At 30.1% G+C, this 22,502-nt stretch overlaps 1 non-coding gene and 1 pseudogene across 1 annotated transcript; both read left to right on the top strand.

Moving 5' to 3' along the window:
* The first annotated feature begins 4,670 nt into the window (after nt 1-4,670).
* On the top strand, nt 4,671-4,743 carry TRNAR-CCU (transfer RNA arginine (anticodon CCU)). Its single transcript has one exon. It is a non-coding gene; the product is annotated as a tRNA-Arg (tRNA).
* Nucleotides 4,744-6,676: 1,933 nt separating this feature from the next.
* On the top strand, nt 6,677-10,256 carry LOC107934780 (myosin-binding protein 7-like; annotated as a pseudogene).
* The last annotated feature ends 12,246 nt before the right edge of the window (nt 10,257-22,502 follow it).

The following is a 22,502-nucleotide window of genomic DNA, read 5'->3' as shown; positions in this document are numbered from 1 at the left end:
GTATAGGTACTTCTCCCCACTTGTACTGATACTACAGTGCCTTGCCCTAAGAAGGTGTGTGTTTAAAGCTTTGAAACTGATCCAAAGGTTCATGACCACTTCTGTGGGCAGGTCTTGAGCCATGACATACCATAAAAATGTTTTTAAAGCCTTCAATTAGTCTAAAACTTGTTTTTACGATTTTATAAAGAAATGTTTTATGCTTAATCTCTTTAATAATTTCAAGTTTTCTTACTCGTACATGCTCCGATAGCACCAATCAACTGGACATATGAGGGGTGTTACAGTTAAATTTTTTGCTATACTAATTTTTGAACTGTCACTTGGCCATTCCATGAAAACCTTACTAAAATTTAATAGAAATGGACAAAAAAATACTTAAATATAGTTAAGTAACTTCAGGTTTTTATTAAAATAATATTAAAATAATAATTCTTTACGAAAATAATATAAATTCATTTTTATTACCAAAATGATATAGATTAAATAGTAAACCTTTTTTCATTTCTCTATGCCCCAAATCGGCACAACTGGTGGAGATTTGGGCAAGGCACATAAAATTGAGCCCATTCTATAACGTTTAAGTCTTTTGTAAAACTTCACATAGTTGACATAATATGCTCTCACAGTGTCGCCATCACTTTGTCACAAATAGCTTCATGTATTAATGGCAACTTACATCGCCAGACACTATCACCCTTGTTTGCATAATGAGATTGTTCGTCTGTAGAAAGATTTTCACCATCCACCATTCTTCAGACAGTGGAGATCCCTTGTACGACCTGACTCACTTATCGAGAAGGCTTTTACATGACTCGGAGCAAGCCTTGGCACATATGGTATTAATGGAGAACCATCCAAGGGCAATAGCTCCTTGGCACTACTTCAAACTATGTGTTAAAAAAGGTGGCTTGGCCTTTTAGAAAAGCTTATGTGTATGAGATATAAAACTTTGCATTAGAGAATCCTAAATTCAATAGAATTTTTAATGATGGCATGGCGTGTATAACCAAGGTTGCCAGTAGAGCAATCTTGTTGGGGGTACAAGGAAGTGTTTAACTCCATTAGATCATTAGTTGATGTCGGAGGTAGGACTGAAAGCTTAATATCAAATATTGTCAAAGCCTAACCATACATCAAAGGTGTTAACTTCGATTTGCCGCATGTTGTCTTGACTCTGCCATGTTGGTGGTGACATGTTTCATGTCATTTCAAATGTTGATACAATCTTTATGAAAGTACTTAAATCATGGATTTAAATTCATTTTTCATGGAGAATACCATTAAAAGGAAATCCAAATATTGCACTGTAGAAATAAGATTTATGATTTTTATTTCTTGTAATTGTGATAGTGAAAAATTGAAAATACATAATTTAACTTAAAAGTATAAAAATAAGTACTTCTCCCAAGTCATGGATTTGGTAAAAATATAATTATTTTTTTATATTAGAATTTAACTGAAAATACATAATTTAACTAAAAATAAGTGCTTTGATGTATATACTTTTGAAATCAACACACAGGTTTATGTTAATAAATTTTATAATAATTGAAAAAAAATTTGTTATCCTTAATTAAAATGATGTACATTTACTTTAAAATATGAAGTACAATTTTTTAAGTGATGTGGCATATTCATATAATTTATTGTATTTTAGCATCTAACTCATGAATAGAGAATGAGATAGAGCTGGGTTAAATTCAACCTATGTTTAACATCCTATCATTTAATTAAATCTATTGAATAAAATTAATAGTTTTTTTAACTATTAAAGAAATACTATTTAATAATGTCATTCAAGTATGTAAAAAAATACTTATTATAAAAAACTAGTGTGTAAAAAAAAGCTTGCTTTTCTTTTCTTTTTTTAACAAAAAAAAACTATTAATTTCAAAGGGCTTCTTTTTTCTAGATCTTTTATAGTTTAATATTAATTATAAGAAAATTATTAGATATGATTTTGTGATGCATGATTACGGTAATGAGTATTGCATAAAAATATTAAAGAATTACAAGAAAGCAACATCAAAAAGGATCGTAAAAGTGATAACTGTTGATATAATTTTCAGATAATCACATCTTAATAAAAATACTCAATAATTTATAGGGCTCAACTTTTCCATTTCCAAGTAGGCTTCATGCAAATATATCATGTTTACCGTACATCTTTTTATACACTTTTAAGTGATATGTTGGCCTAGATTAAATTCAGTTGTCATGTCATAATTGAGGGACACCAATGGAGGCAGCAAGTTGAGCCTTAACCCTTAAAAAATGACAAATTATCAATTTAGTCTTTTGAAAATTTTAAATTTGTAAGTTAATTTAATGATAAAATTATATTTTATTGTTCAAAAATAAAAAAATTTAATTTAATCTCTTTAAAATTTTAAACTAAAAAGCATATTTTTACTTTTAATATTTTTAACATTTTTAAATTTAATTTTACCCTAAGAAGATATACTTCTACCTTTGTCTTTGATTGAGGACATGTACTTTAGGCATCACGTGGCTTGTTCTTATAAAAATTAACAAATAATATATATTTTTTATGTTATTAGCAGAATAATAATTGATAATTGTGTCAACTAGGGCAGTCCGATAAGACACGTGAACAAATATGAATTAATTCTCTCTATGACAACTATATTTGTTTGTCAAGATTTTGACTGTTATATACATATAACAACATGATGTTATAGAGAGATAACTGTTGCAAACCTACCATAAAATTTATATTGTGAATTTTCATTAAATAAAAAAAGTGATAATTATGTTTGAAAAAAGAAAGAAAGAGAATCAAATCAACAAAATTAAAAGACGTGTAACATGTGCGTACATTATTTTTATGTATATTTTATTTTACATTCTTTCACATTATTAATTATGAAGTTTATAAATTTAACAAGTTCAATTAATTAATATAAGTTATTAAATTCAAGTAATCAATTTATAAGTTTATGACATTCTAAATTCATAGTAGAATATTAATTAGATAACTTAATAGTGTATTAAATTGATATCTTTAATTCTATTCATAGAATATTATTTTAATTTTATAAAATTTGATTAATATATATTTTTAGGTGAAATTTAACATTTTATTGAAATTATTTTTATTTAATAAATTATAGTTAATAGCTTATAAGAAATAACTATAATTTTACTTAAAACTTTAGATAATAAGTTGTTATAAAGAACTAATTTAACAAAGAATGTAATTTATAGTTATGGACTTGTTGTTATAGATGAAAAGTTGTTATAAATGGTTTAAATAAAACATAAAAAAAAACTAATCTTACTAAAAATTTGATTATTATAGTGAAATGCTGTTACAAGGATTGGTTATCTTATTATAGAGAATATTGATTATATATAAAAATTGATTGATATAAAAAAAAGTTAAATCAATAGCTCAAAATCAATTCATCAATTTTATATATTTTTTAAAATTTTAAATAATTCATTTAATCAAAACAAGTTGTATTCGCTTTTTTGGGGTTATATAACTATTTAAAGTAGGGGTATCAAATAAGGTGGGATTTAATGATGAGTTGGTTGGGATAGTGGGGCTTAGGGAACAAAGTAAAAAAAAAAAAAAGTTTTGCATGGTGTCGATTTGGATAAATTACAGTTTAGGTTACTAAGGATTTTTAATAAAATAATATTAGAATAATAATTCTTTGCTAAAGTAATATATAAACTTAATTTTATTTATCAGAATGATATGGTTTAAATAGTAAAAGGAAATTTTTTTTATTTTATCATGTTAAAATAATGGCATGGAATGAAAAATTCTTTTTATTGTTCAATCTAATATCATTGAGGTTTATATTATTTTAGTAAAAGGAATTATTTTAACAAAAATCTCAAAGTAACCTACAAGTATAATTTATCCAAAATTTGGCTTTGGCTTTTTGTGTAAGGGCCCTATGATATTTGTTGGTATAAAGGGTACCTTTTCTTTGTCTTTATTGGAAAATGTTTGGCTTGGTCTGCTGCAATCTGTCATCTGAATGCTTTTTGGATGTTGATTCTTCCAATGTTCCTGGCACACTTATTTATGTATGATTATGCAAAAAAAGAATATAAGATTATGCAATTACATGATATTTTTAGAAACCAGTAAATATTATTAGGGTCACTAATTTTATTCTTTTCCTAAGAGATAATAAATATATTAATACTAAAATTTCTAACGTTTTTTGTTGGAAAATTTGGTATTGAATTTTGATAGTACAACATGACTTCAATTTATGGTATTTAGGGTTTGAATCTATATACTTTTTTAGATTATTCATAAATTAAAATGGCAAAACACTCTTGAAATAATGGTTTTTATTTCATAAAAAAATCATAATTATCAAATTAAATCAGGACTTGATTAATGGATAACAACAATCTAATTAATCTTTTAGATATAGATAATGTGATATGGTTTGGTTGGTAAGTAAAGTATAGAGGGCTGGATTGGATTTGATTGCATGGGAATGGAAGGGGAGTTTGTTGCTTGCACTTGTCGTCAGTGCTTTCATTGATTGCATCTTTTTTAAACGCATCTTCCATCTATCTGCTTTCTCTCGGTAGGTTTAACCTCTGAACTGAACCGTTTCAATTCAACAAAGAAAATCAAGAAATATATATTTGTGGCTCAAAGATATCAAGAGGCGTCTGTAGCTCAGTGGATAGAGCGTCTGTTTCCTAAGCAGAAAGTCATAGGTTCGACCCCCATCTGGCGCGTTAATTCTCGTAATTTAATTTCTATCTTTTTATGAGTGTGTTTTTTTTTGGCTACAAGTACAAAACTTAATCACCTGCTTTTTGATTCTTTATGAGTTAAAGACTTTTATATCATTATTTTTAACAAATTTAAAATTTAAATACATGTGCTGCTATTTTATTGATAGTAAGTACAAAATTTAACTCCATCAACCAAGTATTTAGAAATATGTCAAACTTAGTTAATGATTTTTAAGTTGTGATACCAATTAAATAAAAAAATATAAAATAATATAAATTGTCAAATTTAGGAACTAATATATATTTTAATTCTATAAAAAAAGTTTGAAATTTTCTTTAATAGGAATCCTCTCTTTAGAATGTTATAATTTTAAAAATATTTCATATAATTATAATTTCAATTTTTTTATAATTTTAGAAAATAAATTATGAATTTTAAATATTTTTAGATTCTTTTAAATTTCTTTAGAATTATTTTTAAAAAAAATTAAAAGTATTAAAATAATATTTTGACTATGATTTAAGGTTAAATTAAATACCAACCTCTTGAATTAATGAACCATATCATCATTTTATTGAAGGAATAATAAAAATTAATGAATTAATAATTAAAATATGACATCTCAATAACATTAATAACTTTTATGTTAGTTCTAAAATTGAAAGAGTAAAATATAATTTTAATTTTACCCAAAATATTTTACGTTGCATTTCCCTTGATTATCTTTTACTGTTGGAATTTCCCTTGAATTTCAGTAAAATAATTATCCTATAATGAAGCGGAAACAAATATACCTACTAGTGATGGCAAGTGACGTGAAACCCTTCCCACATGTTTATGTTATGATTTCATTAAATTTTATAAAAAAAATCCATATGAGATTAGAATATACTTTAAACTTTGAATTTTTCATTAATTTAAAATTTTTATATTTTTATTTTTAATAATTATTTCATTTATTTTTTGAATTTTAAAATATATCATTAATTTTTTTGTTAAATTAATTAGTGTGACATTTAAAAAAGAATTCATTTGATAGCTATTTAATCAAAAAATGTCATTTGAAATGTACACGACACGACTTTATGAAAAAACTTTTAACGGTGTTGGCAATTGTAGTTGCAAATTTTAAATCTAAAAAATAAAGTGATTAAATTCCTAAAAACATAAATAAAAATTTAAATTTACAAAGAGTATTTGGGATATATTTTAACCGATATATAATTATATTAAACATAAAGAATATACATCAAATTATAATTATATCATATTTTAAATAATGAGTAGAATCTAAATAACAATTGCGCATGATGAAATTTTGGAGATCCACGCATATAGTTGAGTACAATAAATTTTGAATTTAGACACTCAAAACTTAAAGTCTTCACCTTAACAATCTAAGCCAATGCCTTATTAACTATCAATACTAAAGTTTAATATAAAACTTAAAATTATCCATCTCCTATCAATCCTTAAATAAAAAAAATAAATGTGTTTAAACTCAGGTATTTCTGGATTAACAATTACGCTGATATCAATTAAGTGTTTTAGAATGTAATTTTAATATATGCAATTTTAATAACATAAACTTTTACAATTTTCTAAGACAACATAATTTAAAGGCCGCCTGATTAGAACGAACCAAAAGCGAGTTCGACGATAGCAAATATATATATAAAATAAAATCAATTTGTATTTATTTTTAATTAGACTTCAAGAAAAATTCAGAAGAGCTAATCTTTAGCGCCATCATTATTTTACTAGATTTTTTGTTGACTATTATTTGAGATAAAACTTCAGTAATTCTATTTTTTTTATTTTAAAAAAATCTGATACATCATTAGTTGGTTGGATATATTTCATAACGATTTTTTTTGCCTGTATTTTCTAAAGCAATTTCCTCATAGAAATTAAACTCATTAAATAAAGGAGAAAAAAAAAATGAGATGATGGATACGAAAATCAGATCACAAAGGAAGGTGAATAAAAAAACAAACTACACCACCTTCCAACAAACAAATATCCAAAAAGTGAAAGTTAGGGTTTCCACTTTCCTTCTTCTTTTTCATTATTTTCCCTCCTGATTTTCTTTTCCCCCAAACACTACTATTCGACGGATACGGTTTTTCTATCCGAAGATATTTTTTTGTCGATTGTTCTCGCTATCAGACGATTCGTTTTCTTTCGAAGAAGAAGATTGATAAAATTAGAAACAAAAAAGGCCTTGAATTTTCTTCTCTAGAGGTTTATTTTCCCGGGAAAATTGGCTTCCTCTATTTCCCAGCTCTACCTGTCTTAGCTTCCAAGGTTAGATTCATACTTTTCCTTCTCTCTTCTTCTTGATAAAACTTGCACATTATTTATTTGTTTTTATTCCTGTAAATTTTATATCCAAAAGGGATCTTTTAGTTGCTCACCTTTCATTATTTTTTTCAGGAAGTTTGCTTTGTGCTTGATTTATCGGGGGAGGAATTTACGTAGCTGGTGGGTGGAGTAAAAAAAGGGAGGGAAAATATTCATTGGAGGATCTAAGATTCAAGATAGAGAGAACTTTAATATTCTTTAGATTTTTTTTTTGAATTTAATTGTCAGTAAATAATTCGATTGCTTGAGTTTGAATGCATATATTGGTATATGGAGTCAGAAGTATTTTCACCTCCGATTCCAAGAGATTTGGTGAAATGTTGTGATTGCAATTGTACTACCTGTTCTTTGATTAGTGATCCTCCGAGCACTTGGTTTCGCACTGTGAAACGCAAATTCGATGAGTTTGAGAACTTCAACAAGTTTTATGTTCCGGGGTTTGATCTATACTCTAACCCCAAAGTCCAAATTGAGAATGAATGTGCTGCTTTGCGGGAGACGGTTAGCAGCCAACAGGCCACAATACAAGATTTGTATAGAGAATTGGAGGAAGAGAGAAATGCTTCATCATCGGCAGCTACTGAGGCCATGTCGATGATATTGAAGTTGCAGAGAGAGAAGGCAGAGATCCAAATGGAGGCACGGCAATTCAAGTGTTTTGCTGAGGAGAAATGGCACATGACCAACAGGAGATAATGGATTTGGAGGATTTGTTGTATAAGAGAGAGCAGGCTATTCAAGCCCTTACTTGTGAAGCACAGGCTTACAAGCATAGGATGATGAGTTATGGGTTTACGGAGGCAGAGGTTGAAGGTGAGCCGGATGGGCTGATTCGAAATGTGGCTAAGAACTTTGGTGACTCTGTCAATCTTCTTCAATATGATTATCAACCTCCAAAGTGCAATTTGAATGAGAATCCTGGTGATGATGTTGAAGATATTGAGAAATATGCATTTGGTGAAACCCCTTGTGCCCGAAAACACTTGAGGAATCTGGAGCAAAGGATCTGCCAAATTGAGAGGAATCCAAGCAGCAGTCAGCTGAGTGAACTGGATGGATATTTCCCTGGAACAAAGAATGTTCCAGAGAAGGTAATAGTTGGTCACTCTCCTAGGCAATCAAGACATTCAAGGAGGCTTTCAAGTGATAGTTCAACCACGTTCCTCGCTAAAGAGATCACTTCAGAGTTTACAGGTAATTCTCCCAGGTTCATTTCAGAAATGGACAAGATTTCCAGCTCAGGAAGAATGGATAATGCTTCTGAAGTTGGAGATGATATGAGTGACAGAGTTTATACTATTGATTCTATCCATACTGGGGTTCCATATAAGGGAACCCCTGAGCCCAAACCTGGAGTTGGAGATTGTGTTGATTATGCAGACACTCCAAGGGATGCACTTAATCTGCCTGATGGATGTGATCCCAATATCAAGAAACTCTATACAAGGCTTCAGGCCCTTGAGGCTGATAGGGAATCAATGAGACAAGCAATAATATCAATGCGAACTGACAATGCACAGTTGGTATTATTGAAAGAAATAGCTCAACAGTTGTGCAAGGAAATGCCCCCTGAAAGACAATTGACCGTGAGGAAGCCATCTATTCTTGGAAGCCTTCCCTTCATGTCATTCTTCAAGGTAATATTTGTTTACATGAGGATGAAGTGTTCTGTTTTATGCATATTTTAAACCATCTAGTGCTGTTATTGACATTCTCATGTCTGTTTATTTTGCGTTCTACAATCTCATGTTCATTAATTCTTGAATTTTTACAATATAGTTTGGCTTTTTTTACTTAGTGCACTCTGTAGTAACTGTTCATTTATTGGTAGTGTTCTATATGACGGTTGAAATAGATGAAATATGCTATCTCTAAGATGTTTTTCAAGATGAGTTTTATGTTTCCGTCACTAAGTGACAATTTCTTAAAGCTATGCAGAAATGAGTTACATGTTTAATTACTTTGCTTACATGAAGAATAGAAGTAATGAAGGTCACTGTCTGGTTGAATATTGTCTATAGGACATTTCTCGCCCCTCATCTTTATTCTTTCGTTTCATCAAAAGCCTCCCCCTTCTGTTTACTACTCGTATCTCTATTTTTACTTGTGGGCTATTTTTTAGACCATTTTTTATTTTCATTCCTTTAACTCTGATGTTAATTTAGTTCCTGTATAGCAGTCATCTATTGAAGGTTCAAATTGTGGTTGTAATGTAGCTACTCTGAGCATCTTCGGTTTTTTCAACATTTCCACTTAAAAACTTGTTGTCTTTTGATTTTATTTTTTTCAGTGGATTGTGTCCTTTGTTTTCTGGAAGCGGAAAGTTTGTCGAAGCAAGTAAGTAGTATATGTGTTATATACATGGTTACTGTTGGACCTGTTTATGTTTTAAAAGTGACAAATTTGGTTTCTCTGTATAATGTATCTAATGACGAGCATTATTAGGTTTAAACTAACCAAATTTTATTTGCATTTTAAAGCATTTTTATAGTTGGCCATTAAACTGTAGAGATGCAGGTCTAAGGAGGGACATGCATTTAGATTCATAATTTTGTATATTCTTGTATAATTTGTTTTATTATATTCTATATTAGAAACCGACTTTGAAGTTTATTAGCATATAATAATCTAGAGAAATGTTAAATGCTGGAGTTTGGTTCATTTACTTTCATATATTTTCTTTAATCGTATAGGCATCTATATGGATTGTCACCAAACAATGTCGGCTTGCTACTGCTTCTCGACAAGGGTCCACGACTGAGACAGTGGAGATGTCTTTCAAGTACTCAAGTCTGAAACTGATTCAGTTACTTCTCCACAAGAAACCTCTAATCGTAATGGGTTTGAATAAACTATCATGTATAGACTGTGCATCCTTTCTTATGGATTCCTTGGAGCAGCTTTTGGTATATTTTTCAGTGTTCTTTTATTTTACTTTATTTTTTTACGATTGAATACATGTTGCTGCTTGATCAGCAAAAACACAGATGTGGTGAGCATACTCGCTCATATGGTTTGTCAGATTTCAGTTTTAAGGTATGTGTCTATTGCCGATCTCCTACATGTTTAGATTCTTGTATGATTTTTGTTTCTAGTATGCCGTGTTTATTCTTTTATAATCCGAGCAATTGTTAGTTTGCAAGAGTAATTGCTGCTAGTCTCATTGAGATTCATGTTTTAGTTCGCTTGCTTTTCTTTTGGTTTTTCCAAGGTTTTATACTTCATATGCTTTTTTCTTTTTGAAGGAAGAAAAATGGATTATAGAAGAAATATCTCAAAGAACCTCTAGATTCAGGAACTTGGACAAGTTAATTCTCATAAGCCCATATTGTTCCGACCCTTAATTTTTCTTCAAATAAACGTGTTTGACATCCTTATCCTCCGCATATTTAGACATGAGTATAGGGACATGATCATCCAAGTATCCTCCAAATGCATGAAAAAGCTTAATATTAAATATACCGGTGTTGGACACGTTCCCCTTATCCGATATTTATTCTGAGTTCGAGTAACATTGTCCTTTTATCACTGCAGGTTCTACATTAAGAAACTTTTTAACTCTATTTTGCCACCTATTAGAACCCGGATTATTTCCTAAACTTTGTTGATTTCAATCCGAACAACTGATTAGCTTGTGTAGGTTGTGGGATACAGTTATATATTGCAACCCGATAAGTTTGTGTTTATATTATGTTCACAGTATCTTATCATGTTATAGTCACGTTGAAGATGTAATATATTTATACAAAATTTGATACGATAATAATTCATGTTATCTAAATTTTGATAAACACGAGTGTACGTAGGCTTCTATCTTGTATCTTTGTGCTTCATTGTTTTTGGTGGAGGGGCATTTTCTTCAATCCCCCAAAACCAACCGAAGTATAGGAAAACACGAGGAAATTGCTTAAATGATACCCAAAATCATTGACCCTTTGTTAGAGTTATGATATATCAGTGAAGCTTCCCGTCAGGAATCAAATACAGTCAGCTTTGTTGCCATAGACAAATACCAAGTAGTAAAAATGCTCTCATAAAATAATTTAAAAAATCAATTGAATTTTTAATCGAAATTAAACTCAATTGAAGTATTTTGAAAATTGTTGGATAAAATTGTTTTGAATATCAACATTCGAATTGATAGATCAATATAATTTATTCCGGATATTTGATATGCATGTTCATAGTCATTTAGAACTTATGTTGTTTAAAATAAAATGTAGTGTTTAAGAGTAAGGATAAAAATGTAAAATCAAAATTTCATAATTTGAAATTTACCTTTATTAAGTAGTTTAACTATATTTAATATTTAATTTTATACTTTGATTTCAAAATTTAATTTTTAATTTATCAGACATTACCTTAATTTTAACAAATTCTTTTTGAGTTTCTTATTTTTCGAATGTATCGAATTTAAGTTTTTAAATAATTTGGTATAATCAACTTATTCTATAACATTTTATTAGTTTCTTAAGATTTTGCAAGGGAGATTGTTGTACACCTATAATTGTTGTAAATATATTATAAAATTTATATTAAGAATTTCCATCAAAATAAAGAAAGCATGATTTATGTTCAAAAAAGAAACAAACTGAATATCAAATAAACAAAATTAAAATATGCATAGTAAGTGCATGCAACATCACTTTCATGTATTTTTTATGAGTTATTAAATAAAATTAATTAATTTATCATGAGTTATTAAATTTAAGTAATCAATTTATAAGTTTGTAAATTTTTAAATTCATGATAGAATATTTAATTAGGAAACTTTATAGTTTATATAACTGATATTTTTACTTTCACTTATAGAAGATTCTTTTTATTTAATAAAATATGATTAATAGACTTTTTTATGTGAAATTTAAACATTTTATTTAAATAATATTTTAATTATAAGATCATTTTTGTTTAATAAATTATAGTTAATAGGCTTGCTTACATGATATAGCTAAAATTTTACTTCAAATTTTAGACAATATGCTATTATAGAGAACTAATTAAATAAAGAATGCACAACATAACTATGGCTGTTGATGTTATAAGTGAAAATCTACTATAAAGAGTTAAAATAAAACATAAAAAATCAATTCTAGTAGAAACTTGATTGTTATAGCGAAATGCTATTATAGTAGATGGATGTTATAATGAAGGCTGACTGTATATATGTAAGCATATATTGCTATTTCATATTAGTATGGTTGCTAGAATTGGACCGCCAATAGAACCAATAATTGGTGGTTTAAGCAGATTGTCTAGTAACATAAAATCATTAAAAAGACCCAGTTAAATTGCTAAAAAAATTGATTCAACCAATTAAAAATTAGTTGAATTGAGTTAAAAACTAATTTAGTATTTATTTTTATTATAATTATAAAATGCATGTTTATATTCCTATTGTTTATTTTTGTTTTATTCTTTTGATTTTTAGATTTTTTATCTATTTTTTTTAAATTTTATGAATCTTTTTATTTTTCATGATTGAATCGAAAATCGATGGTTTAATTGGTTCGACTACCGATTCAATTTTTATAACATTGTATATTATCCACTATGTAGTCATATTGATTATTATGTATGCATATGATCACTAGTTAAAAAGATGGTCAAATTCGGCTTCTAGACCCTGTACTTTGTGTAAATTATAAATTTTAGTACCTCTAATTTGATCAATTTTAGTTCTTGTAGTTTTCAAATTTTGAAAATTTAATCCTAACCCAATGAAAACAATTAAATCTGTTTGGTTAAATTATGTTATTAGTCATGTATTATGCGGAATATTATAGATTTAGTCCAAGTTTACCAATTGGATCATTCTTAGTGGCTATATTTTTTGAATTTCAAAGTTTTAATATTAATATTAACGATAATCGTTAAATCTATTAACTGATTTTTTTTGTGAGTAATATGTGAAAATAATAAACAAGCATAGTATTACACATGTGATAATATGTTTGATACATCAAATTCTAAAAATAATAGAACTTAATGAATTTAATAATCATTTGGTTAGGACTAAAATTTTAAATTCTAAAAGTACAAATGACCAAATTAAAATACAAGTATTAAATTCACAACTTACACTAAGTATAGAGTTTAACAACATAATTTAACTTAAACACTCCCTTTGATTTTAAGTTTCAAACATAGATAATTTATTTGTATTTTAATCATTACGTGTAAGATAATTTAACTTGTAAATTAAATTAATTTTGATATGATTTTATTGCTAACTTAATTTTAGGTTACATAATTTTTAATATATGTACATAAGTTGTGATTAAACTTGTTTAAGGGTTGAACTATCCATTTAAGCTCGAAGTTTTGCCTAAAATATGAGAGAGTTTTGCCAAAATTGCGAGACTCGAAAAATGGGCTTAAGAAAGAAACCTTGTTTACAATATGGGTTGAGCTTTGACTCTAACATTCAAGGCTCAAGCTTGGCTCGACTTGGCCCAACTCGTTTGATATTTTTGTAATGTATTATTTTATATATAATATATAATTTGTATCACATAAAATTAAATATATAATGATATAACATAAATAAAAAAAATTTAAGTTGCTTATGTTTGTCATAATGTCCGCTTGAGGTACAGGGACCTAAGCGATATTAGACACAAGGCTAAATCCTACAAATCAAATCTAAGTAGAGTTTGTTGGAAAATCGAGTTTGAAAAATGCAACAAAAAATAAGTTTAAGGGAAAAACCAGAGTGTTAAATTTTTTTCCAAAAACAAGAAATTGGTTATGATATCTAAAGTAATAAACACTTAAACAAAATTGTATCTTTTCGATTCGTTTAGGATGAATGCTTCGACTAAGTAGTCTTCTTTGCTATCCTTAAACTCATGTCTGTCGAGTGTGGGCTCGCTTCGAATTAAAATTTTTTTTATTACAATTTCTCTTTAATTGAAGTGTGTGAAAAATAATGACCTATTACTCTCTTTATATAGGGAGTGTTTAGTGAATTCAATTATAATTAAACTTAATTATTTTAATAATAAATAAATATAATATTTATCAAGATCAATATTAAATTAAATTTAATATTAAGATAGTTAATTTAATATTAAATTAATAAAAACTATCAAAATAAATTTAATATTAAATTCAATATTAAAATAATATTTTTTTTGAAATAGTTAATCTGAAACCAAAATATCCGGTAGAGTCCCAGTAGGAGTGTGATTCATCCACTGCTCAACTGTCAAAGGACCACTTGCTGGCCACTGGAATGTCGTCCCTGGAACCGTCGTGTCTAGTGGTGCCATTGCGGGTACGGCACCCTCATAGCACCTTAAGCCGGTTTGACTGTTGTCAGTTTGGTTTGGGCCAGTGACAGCTCGATTAGTTTGGTCCAGTCACCAGTTGGACCGTTGGCTCAATTTCACATACCAGGCCCGATTAGACCAGTTTTTGGGTCTCGATCTCGATTTTGGGTTCTCAAGCCCAATTTTCGATCTTATGTCCAATTTTTAAGTTCAATTACCTATTGGGCCAATTGTTTGACGTGAAATTTAATTTCCAGAAATATCATATTAATTTTAATTAATTTGATTAGTTTAATTTTACTTGATCAAAATTAATTTTCCCAAAAATTATTTAGATTTTCCAAATTAAATTTTCAAGAAAATTCTTTAATCAAATTCTCTAGTTGAACAATTCTCACAGCCGCCTAATTTATTTCTACATTGAATAAATGAACTCAATTAAATTATTTTCAAAGTCGTAGAATTTTCTTCTACTTCAAATGCAGTCCAATCGAGCTTTTGTTGAGCTAGCGGAGGGACCAATCAAATGTATACAATTAAACTCTAGTAATTGCAATTATGCCTAGAAGTATTGTTATGATAATTCTCAATTTACTTAATCATGAAGTTAGTCCATAAGAAGTACCATAATTGAAAACTCCTTATTGTATACTCTTTACGAAAGCATTTCATCTAACTGTTTCGTCTAATGATCTTGTCATGTGTGTGTTACCCTTATATGATATCATTGATTCCTTTGAGTTAAATACTTTCAATACAATCCTATTTTATATCATTGTCACCATTGTGTCTTATTAATGATTAATATGATCACTGTCAACAAATGGCTGTGATAAATTACTCGTTCAAAAACAAGTACTTGTGGCCATGTTTCTTATTTATCAATCCATACAATGCCAATGAGAGGATATTGTTAATTCTTTAATCGACTAGTAAAGACATGCCATACACAAGTCATGTACCCAACATACCGACTATGGGCTTGATCATCTTTAGAGCATAAGCCTCCACTTATACTAAAGCATATGAGTTACATACGCATTGTAAGTGACTAACTAAAGATTTAGGTAAATTACACCATGGACATCACAAGTGAATTAATTCACAAACGGATTCAGAATTAATTCATCTCAGGTCTAACCCAATGTATCATTATTCCAATGAATACATCTATGTCTCTACCTGTGCAGTCAACTGTTCCGATAGCCAAGGTTAGCCACCTCCCCAGTTGGAACTGTAGACGACATAATAATCCTTCTAAGTATTTAAATCAAATGCTCACTTTGATTGTTTTACGGGATTACAGACTCGTTTAGATTATCTACTGAAGTAAGTTGTCTTTCTCGCAATGTAAACATTCTTACAATGCCACTTATCATTAGTTTAGACTTAGACAACCAACAAGCTAATATTTGCTTGTCACAATTTCGCTATCCATGCAAAACATGAAAGATAGAAACACAAAAGACATAAACTTTATTTATTTATTCATCGTTCAAATACATAGAAAGTAATTACATATTTACTACAACATGGACACATTTTCCAACAATCTCCTACTTGTCCTAATGAAGTAAACGTGTCATGTTTCGTGTTCCAATATCCTCGACGTGTTTGTTAAAACTCCTAGTTATAAGAGTCTTCGTAAACGGATCCGCAAGGTTATGTTCAGAAGCTACTTTCACCACATCTACTATTCCTACGACTACTGCCTCTCATATCAAGTGATACTTTCGCGTAATATGTTTGGTCCTCTTGTTGCTTCCCATTTCCTTAGTATTAGTTATTGCAGCATTGTTATTACAATATAATGGTACAACCTTTTTCCATACCAGGAATGACTTTAAGATCGATTAGGAACTTTTGAAGACATATCGCTTCTTTAATTTTCTTAGAAGCAACCACATACTCAACCTCCATAGTAGAGTAGCAGTGCAAGTTTGCTTTACACTTCTCTATACTATGGTTCCACCATTTAGGACGAATACGTTTCTTGATGTCGATTTCCTTGAATCTTTACAGGTTTGGAAGTTTGAGTTTGTGTCTCCAATAGGAGTAAGGTTCTTTCCAGAATACTCAAGTAGACAATCCCTGACTCTTTTAAGATACCTTAATATATGCTCTATCGTTTTTCAATGTTCAAGACTAGGATTCACCTGATATCGACTAACCATTCCCACTATAAAACATATATCTGGATATGTACAAAGCATCACATATATAAGGCTTCCAATTGCTGAAGCATATGAAACCTTACTCATGTTCTCTTTCTTCTGTTGTCTTAGGACAATCATCGAAAGAAAGATGAAAACCCAATGCAGTTAGTTGAGTGCCTAGATTCGCATCAATCATTGCAAACTGTTTCAGTGCCATATCGATGTATGAAGCTTGTGATAGAGTTATCATTTTATTCTTTCAATCCCTAAGGATTCAAATTCTAAAAATATAACTAGCTTTACTCAAGCTCTTCATGCTAAACAGTTGAGTTAACCATAATTTAACCAATAATAATTCTTTTACATCCTTTCCAATAAGTAGAATATCATCGACATATAGAATGAGGAAGACCACCTTTTTGTCCTTTATATGCTTATAAACACAAGGTTCATCAGTGTTTTGCTTAAACTTAAAAGTCTTGATCGTTTGATCAAATCTTTTATTCCATGAGTGGGATGTCTGCTTAAGTCCATAAATGGATTTTAGTAGTTTGCAAACTTTTTGCTCATTTCCTTTGATAATTAGCTATTGGGTTGAGCCATGTAAATGGTCTTATCAAGATAGCCTTTCAAAAATGCTGTCTTATCCATTTGCCAAATCTAGTAATCAAGAGTAGTGACAATGGATAAGAGTATGCAGATAGACTTGAGCATGACTATTAGAGAGAAGGTCTCATCGTAATCGATACCTTCTTTCTGTGTTTAACTTTTCCCTACAAGTCTAGCTTTATGTGTTTCCACTTTTCCTTTGTCGTTTCTCTTCTTCTTGTAGATCCACTTATACCCTATACGTTTAATCCCAATCGGTAAGCCTACAAGTTTCCACATCGTATTGGATTCCATAGAATCCATCTCGACATCCATGGCCTGTTTTTAGAGTTTGGAATCAATGTTTTGCATAGCCTCCTCGTAAGTGAGTGGATCATCATCCTCATGGTTGACTTCCGTAGTATAAATACTATCACCATAGATGAAGAAGTTTGGTTTCTTAGAAACACGCCCACTACGATGAATTCCCTTATGCTTTTGCTTGTTTGCAAGTCTTTCTACAACTCTTGAAAGTTCCTTGAGTATCACTTTACTTCGAGGTTTAAACTTACCTAAGTAGCTTTTTCCAAGGAAATTTGTAACGCCCCATACCCGAGACCATCGCCGGAGTCGAACACGAGGTGTTAACAGACTTAATTCATTACTTAAACAGCTCAAACAATTTATTTTTAAAATTTCCAGTTAAACTAGCAATCTGCGTCACAGTCGCTTAAAAATTCATATCTCGAGTTACAAAACTCAAAATATAATTCTGTCAATTTTCCCTGAAAATAGAATCATTTATATATTTACTAATTTTTTTATAGAATTTTTGGTCAAGCCAATTAGTACAGTTTATTAGTTAAAGTCTCCCCTGTTTTAGGGTTCGACTGCTCTGACCTCTGTGTATTACGAATCAGATATCTCTCTGTACAGAATTTAAATGACCATGAAGTTTATTTCTCTTAAAACTAGACTCAATAAGAAATCTGTACATATAAAGAATGAATTCTAATTATATTTGTACAATTTATGATAAATTTTTAAAGTCAGAACAGGGGATCCAGAAATCACTCTGGCCCTGTTTCACAAAAATTCAAATATCTCATAAAATATAATTCATATACCTGTTTTGTTCAATCCATATGAAAATAAACTCATTAAGCTTCAATTTCATAACATACTCATCATTTAATTCCATTTCTACTATTTTTAGTGATTTTTTAAATTTACATCACTGCTACTGTTAGAATCTATTTTATGGTAAATTTTACCTATTTCATGGTTTCCATGGATTAGCTAGCAATTTGACATACATAACACCAACTATAATCATGATTAGCCATTCCAATGACTAATCTTTACCAAGCATTTCCATACCACTCAATAACCATATCATAAGACCATATATACAAAATGATTATAATGCTATACATGCCATACTCAAAATATACAAGCCATTATGCCAAGATGGTATACAGATAGTGTGAGCGAACCTCCGACCGTTCTCGATTTCCGAGCTGGCTTGTAAAAACTACAAGGAATGAAAAGGATGGAGTAAGCATAAATGCTTAGTAAGTTCACATGCAAATAGCAAGTAACATAACCATATAAGCAAACATAAAACATCATTTGCATAATCATCACCAAGACATTCATATCATATTTTCATTTATCATCTTCCCATATTATTGTTATATCGATTTTTCAACCCGAGGGTTAAGTACATACCTGTTCAAAGTATCCATTTCACAACACTCACCAATACGTCCCTTTCATCTCTAGTATTCCTCCATTTGAGTAGAACTTTACCTGTTGAACACATCGGAATATAATTCGGATACATGGAAAGTTTGCACATAAGTGCCACATATGTAGCCAAGCTACCATGTAACCCGCCCATAAGCGAACTCGGACTCAACTCAACGAGCTCGGGCGTTCGCATCCACAAGTGAACTCGGACTCAACTCAACGAGCTCGGATGCCTAGTTACATCTCTTGAACTCGGACTCAACTCAACGAGTTCGGACATTTGCATCCATAAGTGAACTCGGACTCAACTCAACGAGTTCGGATGCCCAAATATCCTAGTGACATGTCACTTGTATCCTAATCCATTCCTAAGGTTCAACGGGACCTTTTTCCCAATCATGTGTCTCAACCATCTTCTACGGAATGCCGATACCGATACTCGGTAGTATTTCACATTTTCCAAGTATATCACACAATTTGACATATTATCAAACAATTATCACGAGTATAATATTTCATAATAATTATCATATCATTTAAATAACATAAAACATTTAAAATAATAACTATGTTACCAACATTTACATATGAACTTACCTCGTATGCGAAAATGGCTACTTTTACCATTTTGTCCACAACTTGGTATTTTTCCATTTTAGCCCGAATTTCAGTTTTCCTTGCTCTATCATTTAAAATATAGTCTAATTAGGACTCACATTATTCAAATTGACCCAAAATCATATTTTGGCAAAATTACAGTTTTTGCCCCTAAACTTTTGCATATTTACACTTTTTCCCCAAAGCTCGTAAATTAAACTTCAGCCTATTTTCTTATGTTTTATGACATGCTGATCATTTTTCCCTTCTATGGAAACATCAAATTCTCACTCTAACATGTACTTATGACTATTAGGTATTTGTACCGATTAAGCCCTTTTGCTCGTTTTCACTTAAAACCGAGTAGCACAAGTTGTCTAACATAATTTAAAACCTCATATTCTATCATAAAACATCAAAATACACAAATTTCACCTATGGGTATTTTTCCAAATATAAAACCTAGGTTAAATTATTGCTAGAATAAGCTAAATCAAGTTACCGGGACTCCAAAAATGTAAAAATCATTAAAAACGAGGCTAGAACGGACTTAAAATTGAGCTTGGAAGCTTGAAAAACCCTATACATGGTTTCTCCTTGCTATATTCGGCCATGGGGTTGAAGATGAGCAAAATTGGCTTTTAATTTTGTATTTTAATTCATTTTACCCCTAAATGACCAAAATGCCCTTACTACTAAACTTTCCAAAAATTCCATCCATGTCCAATTTTTGTCCATAGACTTATAAATTGGTAAAATTTCTATTTAAGGCCTCCTAATTAATATTTCAAAACAATTTCATACTAGAAACTTCTAGAATGCAAGTTTTGCAAATTATTCGATTTAGTCCCTAATTTCAATTTAAGCACTTTATGCATAAAATTTCTTCACGAAATTTTCACACAATCATGCAATCATATCATGGACCTTAAAATAATCATAAAATAATTATTTGTATCTCGGATTTTGTGGTCACGAAACCACTATTCCGACTAGGCCCAAAATTAGGATATTACAACTCTCCCCCTCTTTAGGGATTTTCGTCCCCGAAAATCTTACCAGAAAAGTGGTCTTCACTTAGATTCCTCAATTTCATATTCGGTGCTGAAGAACTTTCACTCAGGCGGTGCCTCCAATATATCTCATTAATTTCTCATATATTCTGAAAGTTTACGAACTCATCTCTTAATTGTTCTTAAATTTTCAACCTTTCTTCGTTTCCCTTGTCATCTTGACATAAAACCAGATCTCAATTTGGTTAATGGAGACTAGAATTCCAAGAAATTCAACAATCAAAAAGACCTGAAATTCCGTGAATCTGATGAGTAGGAATTCATTCAATACCGATATGATTTATAGATCTCGCCAAACATTTAACAATAGGATACATCACATTTTCCTCTTTCCGCCATGGAAATAATTCTGATATGGCCTGAAGAATAATCCTTCTCATTTCCATCTCAATATCAACACTGGCAAGGATAATTTTGATAGATCCCAATGCTCGGCTTTAACCTCTTTAACAACTCAGATTTTATGTAAGATCGAATGCTTTAAACTATCACATTACCTCACTGTCTTGAAACAGTTCACAATTCATACAACAGTACATTACTGAAAGTCAGGAAGTCTTTGCTCAATGTAGACTAGTCTAGTTCAGACGCTTCGGTTACTGATATTCTCATCTATCCGAACTCTGTCAACATGTAATAAACTTTTCAGCTTTCACAAGACGAAAACCTTATCATTCGTAGTGACTTTAACTAATATCCAACTCTTTCTAATAAATATACACTTCTCGTTCAGACTATTTACTCTTTTATCTGTACAAAATGAAATTCTATTATCAGACTTGAGAAAAATAATCCTGACATAATTGTCACATGAAATCTTTCAAATAAATAATTCACCATACCGACTGAAACTCGCGCTTTTATCACTTATGCCTTTACTGATGTCAAATCCTTACACAGAAATTAGAAAAATCCCAATACTAAAATCACCACATTACCAAGATCAAATTAGAAGTATAGTCATATTTGACATGATTATCACGAGCTGAAGAACGCACTTCGAACATGAGTCTTAATTGACAAATTATGGAACAAAGATAACAAGAAAACCGAATAAAGAAATCCAAGATAGAGAAACCCAGAATAAAGAAATCCAGAATAAAAAGATCCAGGATAAAGAAACCCAAGATATGATACTATGCCGGAGAATCGAAAACCAAACTCACAGAGAAAATACAGAATACCCCGATAATTCTTCAAAGAAAGAAAGTCCAAAAGAAAACATCATTTAATCCCACTGGAATCAAATATAACAAGAACGATATATCTTCCCATACATATATATCAGATGAAGCATCAAGTAGAAGAAACAGAAACATAATATCTTATGTATTCTCTCATCAATTCTTATCAGACGAAATGAAATAGAATACCCGATGAAATAGAGCAATATAAATTATAAACCAGTCAGACTACCAATGCTTTCATCCAACACCAAAATTAGAAGACATTCCCATATAACAAGAATTTCTTCAGAAGATCAATAGCCATAGAAATATTTCTGAGAACGGGTAAACACATAGAACATCTCAAAAGAGACTGCTAAATCTGTCCAGTCATAACTATCACACTCAGATAGTTCACATTTCAAATATCATTTCCCCAACTAGTTCTGCTATTACAAATTTCATATTATACCATTCACTAAAGAAGGCCAGTTCTGAATAAATTTCGATTTACACTTTTCTCGACCTTGCACCTGAGTAATTCGATTTACCAAAGAGAATTCCTTCTCTAACTGGGACAATGCATAATTCCAATAATCTTTATATCAATCCGATACTTTACTGGCTCTGACTTTACTTATCAGCTCATTTTCAATCTCTGGTCATACTTATAATTATTCTATCACTGAACTCTTTGGGTTCTCAACCGGAAACTTATTCAATACAAATCTCATGAAATTCTATTATAAGTACCACTTCGGTAAGGGGGAGGGGTTGTAGGACCTCTG

This window comes from Gossypium hirsutum, chromosome A01 (genome assembly GCF_007990345.1).
Source record: "Gossypium hirsutum isolate 1008001.06 chromosome A01, Gossypium_hirsutum_v2.1, whole genome shotgun sequence".
NCBI classification, from domain to species: domain Eukaryota; kingdom Viridiplantae; phylum Streptophyta; class Magnoliopsida; order Malvales; family Malvaceae; genus Gossypium; species Gossypium hirsutum.
This window is presented reverse-complemented; position numbering and strand designations above follow the sequence as displayed.